This window comes from Vicugna pacos, chromosome 20, assembly GCF_048564905.1.
Source record: "Vicugna pacos chromosome 20, VicPac4, whole genome shotgun sequence".
In the NCBI taxonomy this organism is placed as follows: Eukaryota; Metazoa; Chordata; class Mammalia; order Artiodactyla; family Camelidae; genus Vicugna; species Vicugna pacos.
In genome coordinates, this window is record NC_133006.1 from 34,280,810 (window position 1) to 34,298,725 (window position 17,916).

The window sequence follows — 17,916 nt, forward strand, 5'->3', positions numbered from 1 at the left end:
ACTACTCCCAAAATTATCTTCGAGGGCTAGAAATTCCATTTGTGTCACTTATTGCCACCAATAGGACAATGACAGTGTGAAGGAGAAACTGAAGCTAAGACCTGAACTAAGAGGTGAGGTGTCTGGGGCCACAGAGGCAGAGGAGGCTCTGGGCACACCCTCCGCTTGAGGATATTTAGGACCTAGATGGGAAATAACTTAGGAACTAAAATCTTAGGAGTCAAAGACAAACTAGGGTAATGGCCCTCAAACTTTATGAGGGTGAGGACCTCTTGTTAATATCAAAGAATTTAATGAGCCTTGCGTGATAGTCATTATACTTTTAATTATCTTATTGCTGGAAACTACTTGGTGTTGCAAACTACTTGCAACCTCCTTGCAATTATCCCCTTTGCCTATAGAGTAGGGGCCACTGGAAAAGAGCAAAGGACCCTGGCTTTTTTAGTGGCCCATCAGATACTAAAATTCCAAATGTTCTTGCTTTAACTGCCTCTTTTTGCTTTTCCTAACTCTCTTTGCTCTGAGAGTCTGGAATTAAGACCATGAGAGTGAGTTCTCTAAGCAAACCTCCTATTATACCCATTTGGATCCAGCCGCCAGGAAACCTCCAGTGAGTCCAACACACGAGACACCCTTGCTCTTGGTCAAGGTCCTGGTGAGAGGCTTTCGACTGATGAGTTTGCTCTCTGCACTAGTGAACTCTGAGGTGCTTGTCAGGAAGCTGTATCTTGCCAACCTATCTTTTGAAATAAATCATGCAGAAATACAAATTCGTTTCTGGACCAGGTCACAAATTCTCCCCCTTCCTCTTATCTGCCTTTTCTAAATTTCCCATAATTGTGTGTTTTATTTGTATAATAAAAATGGATTTGAAAATACATCCACTTTGATTTCTCTCCTTGGGACTCTTTTTTTTTCTTTCTTTTTTTTTCTGCCATTCTTATTCTTCTTTGCTGATGCTAATAGAAGCAAGCATGCTACTAATTATGATGTTTGTGTAAGACCACAGTGGCCCGGAGAAGGATTGTGTGCCCTTAGGGCACACTTGCCGCTGACTGGGTGAGACTGTTTGTGGGTTGCTGGATGTTTTGGAAACTGTCGACCAAACGGATGTGCATTGTGTATAACAACAATAATTTTCCAGGCAGGGCTTTTTGTTGTTGTTATTGTTATTGCCTGTCAAGCTCAGCAGTGGCTCAGCGTGGGCTCTGGGATGATAAGAGTGGTTGACAATTGGGATGGAACAGGCAACGGCTCACCTCTGATATGCCGGCTCTGTGGGAGGCTGGGGGTCTGCGTGGTACTAACGTGATAATCAGAAGCGAAATTTCACCCATGTGATACAGATTCTCTACCGAGCTAGGCTGGTTTCTCGCTCTTTGAAGGATAAATTAAGCTGTTTATTCTCGTGCTGTTCATTAGCCCCGACTGACCTGATTTCCATCATCCAGAATACCGAAACTTGGTGACTTAAGTTCTCTGCCTGAGGAGTCACCACGTCTTGAAATAAACATTTTTTTTTTCACTCGAGTCTTATTTTCTTTGATTTACCGCACTTTGGAGCAGAGCGCGGAGGGAGATAGAAACACCGCTCAACTTACTCCACAGGCCAAATTCCTTCTACTGGTTTTTTTTTTCCGACAGGCCGTGGATTTCACTGTCCAGCTGTCCGGTTTCTTTAGGAGAAATACTTCTAATCTCAAAAGAGGCTAGAACCAGAGAAGGCTTTTAAGTATCTGACTCTCACATGTAACCTAAGGCAGAGTTGGTGACCTGAGTTAGGTCTCACTGGTTTGAGGGTAGAGAGTTAATTGTGCAGCTGCCCCAGGTGCCCTCGCTCACCTCCCAGCCATTGCTCTCGGGGCGTTCTCCATCCTGCTGGGATGGGGGTGGTGCTCACCTGTAGTCTCTGCTGGTGCCCGCTTTCCGGGCATCACTGCCTCGCGGCCGGTGCTAGGGGCCATGCCGCGGCCGGAGAGCACGCACGCCACCTCGGGCTGGTCCTCCTGGACTCCATCCAGCGTTCCCTCCCTGTGTTCCACCTGTGTCCGGATTCCTGCGTGGGGCTCGCGGCTCCTTGCCTCCTTTCTCTTCCCGTGGACTCTGCTCATGCTCAAGGTTGCCGCGTCGCCCGCAGCGGGCTGGGAGGCACCACCTTGCGGTTCCCCGAGGCCATTGCCAGGCTCCCCGGTCCGCAGCCTTCGGATGTGCGCGGAGAAGAAGGCGCGTTCCCGGGAAGGTGGGAGGCAGAGGGGTTAAGGCACCGGCCCCGAGGTCGCTGCCTGGGTTCCAGTCCCAGCTCTGCCACCTGCCACCTGCCAGCTGCGCGACCTTGGGCAGGACACGCTCCTTGCGCGTTTCCTCACCTGTGAAATGGGGATACTAACACTCGTACCTCTACCTCACGGAGTTGCTGGGAGGGTTCAGTGAGTACGCACAGGTCCACCACTCAGAGTAATGCTTGGCACGTGGTATAAACGTGTGCGACAGGAACAGAGGTTCTCTTCCTGCTCTATTTCCTTGAACACTTTCTCCTACATTTCCAGCTTTGCGGTGATTCTTTCTGTCCTCCCAACACAGAAGTGATCTTCCCTTTTTCTTTTTTTCTTTTTGGTGGGAGGAGGTTAACTAGCTTTATTTATTTGTTTAATGGAGGTACTGGGGATTGAACCCAGGACCTAAGCATGCGCTCTGCCCCTGAGCCATACCCTCCTGCCCCCACACCCATCAGAATTTTCTTCTTTTTAAGGCTAAATAATATTCTGTGTGTGTGTGTGTGTGTGTACCTACGTGTACTGTCTTTTGTTTTTCCATGGCCATTGGGTTGTTTCTACCTTTTGGCTATTGTGAATAATGTAGAAGGGTTTACATTTCATATATGGCATACATTATATTTCTATCCAGCAGGGCTGTGCTGGGGTGTTTATAAATGGCCAAAGGGTGGCGTTGAGTGGCTTCCAATAAGGGCTTGGAAACACTGCCCTCATCCACCCCTCAGGCCCACTGCTGGCCCAGTTTGCGGGACAGCGGCCTTCTTCCACGTCCCCCTGGGCTCCCGCTGTCCTCTCTGCAGTGCGACTCCTCTTAGATCCTTCCTCTGTTTGCCTTCGGCCGTCCCCAACTTTGGTGACTGTGGAAATTCTGTCTATAAAAGTGATTGCAAGACACTGGATTGCGGTGGGGGGTGAGGGGCACATAAGAGGGATTTTATCCTCTTAGAGTCAGACCCTGGCCTCGACTCTGACCTGGACTCTACCCTGTTGTGGAGCAGGGCTTAGGAGACACACCTGGAAGGTGGAGGCCTTGCCCGTGGGTGTGGGGCTGGGACACGAGGCTGGGGCTCCAAATCTAGGACTGCAGTAAGATCTTTTTAGGGGGCACTTCATCCAAAGGAATTTAATATTTCATTTTTTAAATCAAGCAATCAATTAATTAATTTTTACATAAAGTTGTGTTACTTTGGGCTCAGATTTTTTGGTTTCTGTAGATGCTTCACAGCCTGTTTTGTTCACAGTTGCATGTGCTCAGAACTGTGTGGGGAACCAGTCATTTCTGCTTGTTGTGGGTGAGGACTGACACGGCACCTCAGCGTGACAACTTCTCTTTGGTTCCAGGGACGTCAGCCACGTCCTGTTCGATGACTGCACGTGGCCCACTCTCCCTGCACATTTCTAACATGGACAGGGAAGTGGAGCCGGACCTGAGTCACCCCTCTTTCACGGTGTATGTCTGTCCCTTTGTTTTTCGAACTCCTCAAATATTTGGGCAAATGTTCTCCATATTTGTACGTCTATGTGTTCTACTCTCAAGTGGAATAACACATCAGTAAAATTTATTTCATAAGTTTTATAAAGTAAAATAGAATCAAGTGAATCAAATAGAAGCCCCACTATTTCCTTTCTGGACCTCAGCCGGTCACCTTGCACACATTCTGGGCTTGCTTTTTGGAGTCAGCAACACACTTTTAAAAGTGTAAGGATGAAAATTCCCGAGAGTGTAAGTCATTTGTTCTACTCTCATTAGTGGCAGGGCAGGGTTATTACTACAGCAGGAACTATGCATTTACTTAAACCAAAACCTACGACCAAGTATTAGAAATTTTAGGGAAGAGGGTATAGCTCAAGTGGTAGAGCATATGCCTAGCATGCAGTGAAGTCCTGGGATCAAGCCCCAGTACCGCCTCTAAGAAAAAGTAAATAAATAAACTGAATTACCTCCCCCCACCAAAAAAAAAAATATTGTAAACTGTAAATATTGTATTAGAATTATCCAAAATTGTTTTTTCCCCCAAATGAGTATTACACTGGCAGAGTGACAAGATGTTGACAATATACATTGTTGTCATCGTGTTTCTCAATGTAGACAATCATTCACTATCATTACTTGTCATCCCTGTATGAAGACTTCCAGGCTGGCCATGTTACAATCAGTAAGACATGGAAGATTTTCTTTCAGACTCTGATGGCGGACATACAGATCATAGGCCCAGAAGGAGAGATCAAAGCTTGCGGGTTATTTGCAAGACGTTGACTATGTCTTCCCTTCACTGAAGGAAACTATTCAAACATCTGCCTGTGTGTCTATCTGATATTAATTATTTGTGCTTTAAAAAAAAATGATATGAATCACCTAAAAACTTTTTCAGATTTTGGAAGTTTCTAGATGCAGCCTTCAGCAGGGAGACCTCCCCAGTCCTGGACGGGGATCTGCTCAGATGGCGAGTTTCACAAGTGGAAGGGGCCTTTCTGTGCTGTTCACCAGCACTACCCCCCACCCCCTCCAACCCAGTGTTGGGAGGATTAGTGTAATTAGAGCCGGTGCTTGTGCAGCACTTTGACGTTCTTGGATGAAAAGTGCTAGATGAGCGTAAAATTTTATAACTGTAATGGAATCCAAGCAAATAGCATTGTAATAAATGGGTCTTGCTGCTGATACTGCATTTAAGCGTCTCCTCTTTATTATCTCATGTTTACTCTACGTGATGAACCGAGGTGATTAATAACAATGATAATAATTACTCCTACAGCAGTTTATGCTTTCAAAGGGCTTTGCAACTGGTTCATTATGTAATCTTTAATCTCTGCAGTTGCTCCTGTGCTATGTCAGTATTGTTTGTTTGTTTGTTTAAACAATTTCATGGAGAGGGAGACATTGGAGGAGGGGGAATGGGGCTGAAGTTTTCAAGTTCATGCACACAGGTCCACGTGGAGCTGCTAGGTTCCAATGTGGAAAGTGAAATTGGATGATGAACTGGAAGGGGGGGTGTGGAGAAGAGAGGTCTAGGTGATAGTGGTTACCACGCGTGGCTGGGTGGAGGTGGCAGATCGCCGAGCTCTGGCCACGAGGAACTGAAGCAAGGGTGTTTGGTCAGCTAACCCGGAGGAAAACTTGATTCAGAATTTGGGGGTTGAGGTATCCAGCTCTGTTAAGGCCTGGGTACTCCGGTGGAATTTCTGTGGTAGCCTGTGTTTACTCAGCTGGTCCTCAGCACCTGGCCAAGGTTGATCAAGGGGAGTCGGGCTGTATGTGGCAGCTAATTGGGTGCTATAAGGAACAGACCCCCGAACTGTAGCATCAGCAACTGTGCATTGCATAATCAGCTGCTTCCGAGCGCCCACCCGGGGACTGGCCCGCGGTAAGCGAGCGCTGTATTTGTGAGACGAGCAGTGTGTCAATTACTCCACGGATGGCCAGATTTATGTGCGTTTTGGCAGTGCTGCTGAGCTATTAATCATGTCTCAAGAACAGGCCCCATGTAAACCACGAGCAAATAGCACATCTCACGGACCATCCCAGCAAAACAATGTCACGTTTCCCCCTACATCTTCTGCTGATGTCTAAGGGACTAAAAATGAGGCTGGATACACAGAGGCTTGGAGCAATCATCAGGTATGCCCTACCTTTTTTTTTTTCTTGGGTTGCTTTTCTTTTTTTTCAAAAATAAAGACCAAGCCACGTTTTCTGAACAGAGGAGACCAGATTCTAGTCAGCCTCTGGAAATGGCATTTTGCACATAAAAATGCACCCATTACACCATTTTTAAAAAAAATGACAAAGTAAAGGTTTCATGGCTTTCCTTTATTTTTATTACACTGCCGTTTCGATCGGCCATACATGTAGATTTCTTATTACTTGCTAAGCTACATATCTCAATACATCTAATGTCATAATTAAATGTCATCAGGCTAATGTGTATGAGTGTTTTGAGCTTTATCGCTAATTGCTGTGTTAGCATGAATTAGACAGTAAAGTAATTAGAAGCCCCAATGTATCTGTGCCATGTGGTGTGATTTCTGGGATGGGCTGTGTGTGTGTATGTGTGACTTGGAGGATGCTTCTGTGAACCAGTTCTCCCCTCTTCCTCCTCACTTCTGATCACCTCGAAGTGCTCTCCTGTCTGTGCAGAAGTCTCTGAAACTATGTCCAGAATGAAAGCCATTGTCTGCAAGAGAGGTTCCATGTTTCTTGAAATCAGCAATTTTCTGTAATCAGTCACCAGGGAAAGCAGAATTAATGGAAGATGGGTTTTAGGATGTAAAGAAAACATGTTTATCTTCAGGACAGATGAGCTGGGGTTGGCGTGTGCATGTGTATGTGTCACGGGAGGGCCTGGGTTAGTATAAAGGAGGAAATGGGAAGATGTTTGCAGCCTGAGATCTTTTCTCATCTTCCCAGAGTTGTCACGTCGCCAAGGACCCATCCTGCGGATCGTGTGACAATTGAACTTTTCTTCTACCTCTTCCCGTTTGCCCCCTACTCCTTTTTGGCTTTGTGCTAAACAGGAGTCGGAGGAGAGCCCAGTCAAAATCACCTTCTGGCTTCCAGCTACCCTTGCTCTCCCAAGGGAAGCTGAGGACACAAAGTGAGGCCTTCATTACTGAAGCCCGGGGGGCCGAGAGAGCCTCCCCCGACCTGGCCTCCCCCAGCCCAGGGCTCCTCTGCAGCCTCTCAGCCCCCGGACCTCTTGGTGGGGTGCGACTGTCCACCGTGCAGCTGGTTTCCGTCTGCCGGGGAGCTGGAGGAGACAATGTAAGAGCCTCAGGGAGGAGTCTATCCTCAGATAACTTTTCTCTGCCTGAGAGGCCATTCCACCTACTTGATTCTCAGGCAATTTAAATTCACTTCTGCCTCGTAACAGGGAATCTGCGAGAAGAGGAAAGAGAGAGCGAGCTGCACTCTATTGAGCTCCCCGTAGGCTCTTCCCGCAGCCCTGAGATACACTGTGCTGGGCCTGCACCTGTTTTATTCGCCCAGATGTTTTTTTATAGGATGGGTTTCTGCATCTGCCCTGCTCCTGTCTGAGCCGCCTTTCACCGTGGGTTTTGCTCTCGTCCGGGAGGGACTGGCAGAGCCCACGGAGCTGCTCCCCTCCTAGGGTAGGAACAGGAGAATGAAAGAGGAGAATACAACTGCCTGACAGTTTTGACAAGCCTTGTCAAATCCCCGTTCCCAGAGGTGCCGCCTGCCCTTAGGAGGCTGATTGCTAACGGGGAGCCTCCTGAATTCCAGCGGAGACAAGATCAAGGCCTAATGCACCCAGAACACCGGGCCTCCCTTCCCCTGACCAGCACGTTTTGACAGAATGGCTTGTCAACAAATAGGCCTGGGGTCGGAAGATAAAGAGTTGTCGTTTAGAAATAAACGCCGTGATTTCTCTTCACCATTTGTAACCTCTTTTTCAGCTCTTTTCCTCCCCTTCTCCCTCCTGCGCTCTCTCCCCACGGTCTGCACGCCAGCGAACTGCACATGCAAGCCTCCTGCTGGACACTGCGCCCCGTGCTCACCGCCCCTGCAGGCGTTTTGCCCCCTACTTTCCTAGGCAGCTCCCTCTCACTTTAGAAAAACATCCCAAGGCAGTGTGAAAGCTTGGCAAAGGCACATCGCTAAACCCATCGCGTCTACCTCTAAAATGGGCAAGAGGTGTCTTTAATTCCTCTCTCTTCACTTGGCAGGCCACGTTCACCATTCCTCGTGTATTTTGCAGTTATTAATTTAAATCATTTATGTTTAATACATTTCCATGAACTCTTTTTCACTATTTATCTTTCTGGTCTCACGCATTACCCCCAGAATGCTTCTGTGTTATTCTAGATCCTCCCGGCTCCCAGCCCCCCACCCCATCAGAGTACTCACCACCTTGGGCTGCTATTGGCTGTTTCCTGGTCTCGATGTCCCCCAGAATGAAAATATAACAATACCAAATGCTGGAGAGTATGTGGAACAACTAGAACTTTCCTACTATCATACCTTGCTGATAGGAGTACAAAATGGTACAGTTTGCAAAACTGTTGGCAGTTTCTATTTACATAAACAGAACAGAGAAATTCTTCTCTTCTTCTTTTAGAGACTTACTCAAAAGAAATAAAAGCATGAATCTACAAAAATGTTCATTGTAGCTTTATTCCTAATAACAAAAAATGGAAACAACCCAAATATCTACCAACAGAGGAATGGATAAATCAAGTGTGTTATGTCCACACACTGGAATACTACTCAGAGGGTAAAAAGGAATCCAAAACTTGGATGAATCTGAAAAACATTATTTTGAGTGAAAGGAGCCACATATGAAGGATTACACACTTGATTGAACTCATTTATATGAAGTTCAAGAACAAGCAAAACAAATTTAAGGAGACAGAAATGAGAATAGTGGTTGCTACTGGACAGAGAAGTTGATAAGAAAGGGGTATCGAGGACTTTTTTTGGATATCATTATATGTAATTGTCAAAACTCATTGATGGTACAGTTAAAATCTGTGTGCTTTACTGTAGGTAAATAATACTGCAGTTTAAAAAAAAAGAATATTTAGCAAAAGTTAAAAGAAGAAAAATATTTTAATAGTTCTGTCACCCAAAGAAAATCACTGTTGACATTGGCACAGTTCCTTCTAATACTTTAATTTTATGTGTGCTTATTCTAAGAATAGAGTTGTAATCAGGCTGATGTTTATTATTTGGTTCCCTGTCAGTTAATGTTATATTGTAGGCATTTCCCGTGTTATGATACGGATTTCAGAAAACACCACGTGTGGCTGTACCGTGGTTCACTGTATCATCCTTCCTTGCCTGCAGCAGTGTTCTAACTGAGTGATGTTGAGGTTTTGAGCTTGAGCCACTGAATTATGGCCTTATGACAAATTCCCATAGATAGAAAGATCAAAGAGAATGGACGTCTTTGCATTTCTTGGCACATATATTGTTTAAACATTAGTTTTAGTGCCTTAGGAAGATTCAAGCACATATGTACAGAGCTAAAGCAGCGCATGCCCAGTCCATTTTGCAGTTTTCTATTTTTTATTTTTATTTTTAATTTTTTTATTGAAGTATGGGTGATTTACAATGCATTAGTTTCAGGTATACAGCAAAGTGATTCAGTTATACATATATATGTGTTCTTTTTCATATTCTTTTCCACTATGGTTTATTATAGGATATTGAATATAGTTCCCTGTGCTTTACAGTAGGACCTTGTTGTTTATCTATTTTTATATATAGTAGTTTGTATCTGCAAATCCCTAACTCCCAATATATCCCTTCCCTACCCCTTATGGTAATCATAAGTTTGTTTTCTGTATCTGTGAGTCTGTTTCTGTTTTTTAAAATAAATTCATTTGTGCCATATTTTAGATTCCACATATAAGTGATGTCGTATGGTATTTGCGTTTCTCTTTCTGACTTACTTCACTTAGTATGATGATCTCTAGGTCTATCCATGTTGCTGCAAATGGCATTATTTCATTCTTTTTTATGCCTGAGCAGTATTCCATTGTGTGTATATACGCCACACATTCTTTATCCGTTTATCTGTCCATTCACTCATTTATGAACATTGAGGTTGCTTCCACGTCTTGGCTATTGTAAATGGTACTGCTATGAACACTGGGGTGCCTGTATCTTTTCAAATTAGAGTTTTCTCTAGATATATGCCCAGGAATGGGATTGCTGGATCATATGGTAAGTCTATTTTAGTTTTTAAAGGAACCTCCATACTGTTTTCCATAAAAGCTTATACATTTGATTAGGTCCCATTTGTTTATTTTTGCTTTTATTTCTATTGCCTTGCGAGACTGATCTAAGAAAACATTGGTATGACTTACGTCAGAGAATGTTCTGCCTATGGTCTTTTCTAGGAGTTCTTCTTTAAACTTTTTTTTGGGGGGAAGTAATTTGGTTTATTTATTTATTTTTAATGGAGGTACTGGGGATTGAACTCAGGACCTCATGTATGTTAAGCATGCGCTCTGCCACTGAGCTATACCCTCCCCCCACTCCTAGAAGTTTTATGGTGTCATGTCCAATATTTAAGTCTTTAAGCCATCTTGAGTTTATTTTTGTGTATGGTGCGAGGTTGTGTTCTAACTTCATTGATTTACCTGCCTTTTTGCAGTTTCAAATGAGTGTTCTGTATTAGCCTTAAACCTAGGTTCACTTCTGAATCTCTAGTTTGCTTTGTTCTGCTCTGGAGTCATAGGGACACACCTCCATCACGAAGTAAATCGTTCATTGGCACGGGTGGCGACAGCTCGACTGCCGTCAATCTCATTTTAATTTGTGGAGTTAAAAATACACCCACGTCAAGGCTGTTAGATGAGCATTCACACGTCCCCACTGCCGTGAGCTGGAGGCTTGGAGGCTAAGTGTGCTGCTTGACGCCTCTCTCACGGAAGCGTCTTACCTCCGCTCATGATTCCACTCTGGGGAAAGCTTGGGACCTTGGCTGGACCCTTTCTCGTCTAAGAGTCTTTGCCTGCTTGTCTTCTCGGCATCTGTTTTTCCTCTTCTTGGGACTCCTCACTCCTGCATCATCTGTGGAGAAGGCTATGGTGAAAGCCAGAAGGGGAAGGAGCTAACTGACCCCTTATTCTGTGTCAAACATGACACAGAGGTTTTCTCATTTAATTGACACAACTGCTCTTTGTGGGCAGATGTTCCTATTTTACCCAAAAGGAGAACTGAGGTCCAGAGAGTTAGGTAGGCTGCTTATTGTGGAAATGGCTATTCAAATAATAGACATTCGTGGTCTGAGGACAAGACAGCGAGTGTTGTCTTGCTCTTCTTCCCCGGGGAACAGGCCTGCTCTGGAAAGGCCCGAGGCTCTGTGCCGAAGGAGATAAGATGCTGCCAGCAGACCTGCCTCAGCCAGACCAATGTCGAGCACAGAGTGTCTGCAGGGTGGGTGTTTGAGAACAAGATATGTGTGCGGTGGGCTGAGACTTAAGCCAAATCAACACCGGTCACTCATGGAGGCACCTTTTGGTCAAACTGTGGTTCCATCAAGATGACTGGATTTCCACTAAGTTACTCAAAAATGAAGAGCAAACAGCTGGCTCTGCACGCTGCCCTGTGCTGCCTGCTTTCCCTTCGAGCTGCCCCTTCACAACGATGGGGTGTTTTCAGCGGGAAATTAGAATGGTGGAGGATGTTAGAAAGTGTCGGGTCCAACTCAGAGAGGGGAGGGACGCACAGTGAGTTGAATGATATTCCAGGTCTAGACTTTGGACTTTTCTCCTTTCCCGTATTTTTCCCAGAAAGTGATTAAGTATCTTTGGACACCTTAGGTTTTTGGGGGTAGTGTTTGAAATTCTTCTATTAGATGATTTTTCTGCCTAATGTTTGCCTCCTCACTTACGACATGCAGAGCTTTCTAACCTTTCCCATTTGGAGGGACTCAAGCAGAAATGGTAACTCGGTAAGGGCTGCTCTTGGCTGGAGGTGACACACCCCGGGACTCTGGCCACCGTGGCTCTGCCTGGCTGCCCTGAGGTCTGAGGGCATCCTTGCTGTACCCAGGCTTTCAGCACACTGATTGGGAAACTGGCTAAAGTACCAGCAGAAACATTACAAGTACGACCTTAGCCTTAGGGTGAAGGGGTTGTGTATAAATTCCAAGGGTAAACAAGTAAAAGGAGATGTCTTTGTAATCCTTCTCTCATACGCTCTCTCTCTTTGTTGTACATTAAATAGAAAAAAAAATGTTTGGACTAACGTCTTGGATTTATAATCTTATTTTTATATTGACGGGAATACTAACAAGTAGGGGGAGGGAGGGGACAAGGATGGAAAGAGACAGAACCAGAAAGAGGAAGACAGATGGAGGAAGAAATTGCATTTCACCAGTAATATTCAGAATCACTCATCCATGGGTCATAAACCGTTGAAAAACTTCCTTGGAATTGTCTAGCCTTAAATAATGCTCTGGATACTATTAATATAGATCTAGTATCTCAGTTGATAATGCAAATAGAAACAACATGAAACAATGTATAAAGAAGGGGCTTTGGAGTCAGTGAGGTCTGGATATGAATCTTAGTGCTGTGACCATGGGGAGCTGTTGAAACTTTCTGTAAAATGGGGATAATAATACCAGCCTTAGGAGGCTATTTTATTAGCGGAGTGAGATAAGACATGTGAAAGTGCTCAGTGCATATGTTTAATTGGATGCTTAACTCACATTAATTCTCTGCTGGTAGCTTTCCCCTAGTATGGTCTCATGCTGCAGCACCAATCTTACTGCCAGTTTCTCTTGGCACTTTGGTAATTGCCATTAGTCTTTAAAGTGGTGTCCAGGACAGATTCATCTCACCATGAATTTTATGGTTCAATAAAGCCTAACTTGACAATATATGAGAGGGTAGGAGGTGAAGGTGTCATATTTTAAATGTAGGCAAAATAGCTTGCTCTCATGAATGCATCTGTTCATTTGGTATATACATCCCATATTTAGAAAGAGTGCCCCATGAAGTATAGAATCTGATGACAGTCCCATGAAGTAGGTAACACTAGTCCCATCCCATGTTATAGACAGAGACTCTAAGGCTGGGAGATTCAGTGTCCTGGGTGACTCTGCTAGTAAGTGGCAGAGCTAGGATTCCAGTAGGTTCTTCCTGACTCCAAAGCCTCCCCCTTTTCCAGGCTGATGGACACATGGTTTGAATAAAACAAAATAACATACATGATCCCAAGCAATGACATTGCTTGGGAGTCAGATGATGTCTTCTCTTCTGCATGCTCTTTGGGTACAATGCTTGCCTGAAAGTTGAGTACCCAATCCACCTCTCTGATCTAAAGTAAAATGGAGCCTCGGAGAAAAAGAAAGAAGAATGAGGTTAATAACATCACCAGGCTATCGTCACTGTTACATTTTGGTTCATATACATTTTCATTTTTTAAAAATTTATTTTGTTTTAGAGGTTATTTTACTATTTCTTAGCAAGGGGGAAATGGGACAATATGGATGCCAAAATCTTCTTCCAAGGTTCTTACTTCTTGATCCACGGCTAGTTTTCTGACTCCATTTCCAGATGGTGGTTGAAAATCTTTCTGTTGCTTTCTTGTACTCTTAGGGGGCAAGGGCAAGCACACCCCTCTTCCCTTCCTCCCAGACAGCTATCCTCTCTGGTCATAAGAGGCATCCCTTCCTTGGCATCTCCGAGGACCTAAAGGCTGGAATTCCTGCCTGCCTAGGATTCGTTTCTCTGGACATTTCCCAGAAATTTTCTCTTTTGTAAGCTATGGGAGTGTACAATATATTTTAGGAAAATTCTATTTCAAATGAATTAAAAAATTTTTAAAAGATTTGGCTTTAAAGGGATAGGTTTTGGATATTGGAAAAGTTTACATATGTAAACCATCTCATTCCCAAGCTAAGGGAGTTCAGTTCATTCATTAAGGGAGGATGAGAAAGAACTCAAGCTTTGCATTCCAGGGAGGGCTTTGGACCCCTAGAGACCAGAGATTGAAACCCCATTACAGACCAAGACATGAGACACATCACTTAAACAATCTGTTGCTCCATCTTCCAAATAGGATGATAATATGGATCCTACAGAGGTGTTGGAAGGATTAAATGAGGTGGTGTATGCATATATGTAGCGATCTTATGGCATCAGTTCTCTTATAATCAGAGCAAGTCATTCAGAGGGCGAGACTGGCTATTCTCTTGCTAGGAAACACTTGGGTCTAAGTGTCTGGAATGGTAATCATTATTTGGCTGTGTGAGTTTTAAACTTGCTCTGCAGAGAGGACACAGAGGAGTTAAACAAGAATACAGTTTTTAGCTCTTTTGGAGTTTTTCCTCTTTGTTTAACATCAAAGTGGTCTGCAGTCCATTTCGCCAGTTTATACATATTGTTGTACTCAAAGAAAGGCTGGAGGAGCTGAGCTGGCTGCCTGATTAGCTGTGACTCCCTTGCAGGCTGGCTTAAGAGACCAAACGGAGTCTACCCCTTTAAGGTTTTAATGATAAGGGGGTGGGGGTCGGGGTGGGGAGAAGCTCCTTTCCTTTTTGAAGGAGACTTTGCGGAGGCCCCACTAATAAATCATCTGTTCCCTCTGCATGCACTCTGGCATTCACATAGGCACAGACTCAGATGGTTCCCACTTGCAATGTCTCATCAGGGGCAAATAGCTCCCAGCCCGGATGGCCGAGCTGCCTTCCAGCCCCTTTTTGTGAGGAAGTTCAGCTTGTGACCAGCCCTGGGGACTCATTTGTGGGTGTACAAAGCCTGTGCAGCACCGGGAACAAAGTCAAAGGCTCGTTTTGTCCCCACCCCACCCCACTGCTCCTGTCCACTCCCCTGCTCTCCCTCCCCCTCCACTCTGAACTTCATGAGAGGAGAAAACCATCAACAGTGAGAGTTTAGGAGTTGGCCCTCTTGCCCGAGGGCTCCAGAAATAAAAGGAGCCAAGGAAAGTTAACTTGGGCTTTTTTTCCACCCCCAGCCTGAGCAGGACCCTGTGGGGCCTTCCAGGGTCAGACCCCTCCCCTACATCCTCTGCTGTAGCTCCTCTCTGAAGTACCCAGATAATAGCATCACATGTATATTTCCTGAGTTTTTCAGATGCTACAAACCACCATCAGAGGGAAGAAATTAACTAGATGATGGAGAGCACGTGGCCCCCAGACCTCCTGGCGCCTCGGGGTTGGTAGTGCTGACTGACCGCTCTGTTACCTCCACATCAACCAATCAGAGCGGTTCTTGTGCCTTGTGCCCACCTCCTACTCCCCTACCCCACCCCCATCCCTTACCTGGCCCTTAAGTATGCTTTGCTGCAATCCTTAGGGGAGTTCAGGGTTTTCTTGGGCGTGAGCCACCTTGTCCTCCTTGCCCAGCCCTGCAGTAAACCTCTCTCTGCTCCACACTCCATTGTTTCAGTTTGTTTGGCCTCATGGTGCAGCGGGCACATGAACTTGCCTCCTGTAACAGAATGGCTGCCGCAGAGAAAGGTGGTGAGAAGAAGGGCCGGCCGGCCATCCTGGAGGTGGTGACCAGAGAATACACTATCACCGTTCACAAGCGCATCCATGGAGTGGGTGGGTTTCAGGAAGTGTGCCTCTCTGCATTCAAAGAAGTCTGGAAATTTGCCATGAGGGAGATGGGATCTCTGCCCATTGACACCAGGCTCAAAAAGCTGTCTGGGCCAAAGGAATAAGGACCGGCCCAGACTGTATCCACGGGCGGTTGTCCAGAAAACGTCATGAAGATTAGATTCAACAAACGAGCTCTGTACATTGGTTACCTATGTACTAGTCGCCACTTTCAAAAATCTACGGACAGTTAATGTGCAGGAGAATTAACTGCTGATGGTCAAATAAAGTTACTGAACTGCCAAAAAAAAAAAAAAAAAAGTAACTTGGCTGGAGAGCTGGGGATTGCATTTACCTGCCTGAATCTAATTCTTCTGTTCCTTCTTCCACCAACCAGGGGACCTGGGGGTGCCACATGGCCACTTCTGGTAGCGCTGCCCTGGGCCTGCCCCCCTGTCCCTTCCAGCCAGCCTCGGGGAAGCTGCTTGCTCGCTCCCATCCACTGGAGTCGTCCGGAGCGCGCCATACAGGTGTGCAGCTGGGATAACCGGTGATTAATGCATGTGTCTGGCCCGGCCTTCAGGGTAATTTGATTTGCTTGATATCTGGAGTGATCGCTCCATCTTTCCTTCCTCCTCCCTTTCTTGTTCTGAGTCTAGGGCAGTGTTTACCTTCCTTGGTGTTTTAAGTTGATGAATGACGTTTGTTTCTGGTGTTCATTTCTGCCCAAGTTTTAATTAAGTTTTGCATGAGGCTTCTGTAATTATGGCCTTGTCTGGGTCTGTCTCCCTCATCCTACCTCTCCAAATTTGCTCAGGGTTCAGAACTTTCCCCAGGTTTCCTTTCTTCCTTCCCCATCATCAAACCCCAATGTTGATGGACGGGTGGGTGCCCCCAGCCCTGCAGCCTTTGGGTTTTATGGTCTGTGATAGCAGGAGCCACATCCTGCTCCTGACGGAAGCCATGAGGCTGGCGGAGGGAACGGACTCCTGAGTCTGCGGGAGGAGAGCTGGGCTTGTCCCAGGTAGTGGGACATCTGCAAAATAACCCCTGTAAGTAGATGCCGCCTGGCCCGCCAGGAGGGTTCTGCCTCTATCACGAATAAGAAGCTGTGATTTCTTGTTCTTTTTCTTTCTCTTTCTAAGAGCTACATGGAGGCAGAAGCAGCCTACAGAGGTTCCAACTGAGAGAAAGCCCGCATGGCCGAGACAGAAAGAGTGACAGAGGGACGGTCTAGGAGACAGATCAAGGGAACCGATGTCTGCCTGCAAAGTGGAGATAAAATTAGAGCAAGTAAGTCTGGTTCAACTTGTGGTGGGTCCACAGTTAGGGACAAGAAGTAAACCGAGCGTGCTTCTGAGGTTGCAGAAATTGGTGAAGTTATCCACCTGCAACTCTATTATCCACCTGCTTTTGTTTGGGTTTGCCTAACTCACAACTAGGAGACTCATAAGGAAGGTATTCTGAATTGGCAGAGGAGAAAGAGACCTTATTTGAAGGAAAAGGGTAAGAGGAATTTCAGGCCCGAGTGGTTAAGAGGATGACCTAGTGACCCTTTATGGTTTTAACATGGACATCTCATTAAGGCTGTGCTGGGTTTCGTCAGGACAGAAATGACATGGGGTGTGGTCCTTGTCTGCCCTGACGTGGCGTCCAAGTCCTGCTGGGGACAATAAGGTGAACACACTTGAAAGAGTTCAAAGAGGCCACGTGGTGCTACGAAGGAGGGAACGCAGTAAGGATCAGGACATAGCCTCTCTTCTCTCCTCTGCCACTAATGAGTGCTGGGACCCCGGCAAGCTATTGCTCAGGCTCTGTGCCCTCGCTACGTATTGAGTCAAATGAAATCATCTCCTAAAGTTCCTTAGAGTCTTAATCTTCAGAATCTAATTACCAACACCAACACCAGTGGATAGATCTGTCGCAGAACCAAGCAATAAAGGGAAGGCAGCAGATGAAAGATGCGGTGAGCCCAGGGTTCAGGAAGGGCTTGAGGAGGGACCCCTGAGGAGCAGCGGCTCGGGGGGTTGGACTCTGAAAGGTGGGCAGGAGATCCAGTAGCATCATCACACGGTGTATTTGGAGAACAGGGAAGAGGCCAAGCGGTCAGAGCAGTTTGTCAAGGTTGGTATCCGGAGGGAAGTTGGCAAGTTGGGCTGGGGCCCGATGGGAGGGTGGTGAACTCTGGCCTAAGGAGTTTGTGGGTAAAAGGCAGCTCTTGAAGGTGTGATGTAACAGAGGGCAGGCTGGACAAGGTGTGGCAGGGGTGGTGTGGAAACAGACCTCATTTCTGGCATAAGTACTGGTCTCTCTGTGGTATCAGAAGCTTCACCTGGATGTCCTCCCCCTGCTCCTGGACACGGCTCTTCCTTGCTCAGTGGTGCTCAGTCAGCGACAGAGGATTGGGTCAGAAATCAGGGCAAAAGGTAGGAAGGATATAGTTCAAGTGGTAGAGCACATGCTTAGCATGCGCAAGGTCCTGGGTTCAATCCCCAGTACCTCCTCCAAAAATAAATAAAGTTAATTACCTACGCCCTGCCAAAATAAAATAATACAATAATAAAAATATTAAAAAATTTTTAAAAAGTCAGGGAAAAAGACAAGTAATA

At 45.8% G+C, this 17,916-nt stretch overlaps 1 long non-coding RNA gene and 1 pseudogene across 1 annotated transcript in view; both read left to right on the plus strand.

The window, feature by feature from the left end:
• Window positions 1–17,916, plus strand: part of LOC140687795 (uncharacterized) — a 51,286-nt gene that overhangs the window by 18,106 nt on the left and 15,264 nt on the right. Inside the window, exons 4-5 of the long non-coding RNA XR_012062353.1 lie at window positions 15,705–15,891; window positions 16,453–16,600. This is a non-coding gene — a long non-coding RNA (uncharacterized lncRNA). The remainder of the gene's footprint in view (window positions 1–15,704; window positions 15,892–16,452; window positions 16,601–17,916) is intronic.
• On the plus strand, window positions 15,208–15,577 carry LOC102525655 (large ribosomal subunit protein eL31-like; annotated as a pseudogene).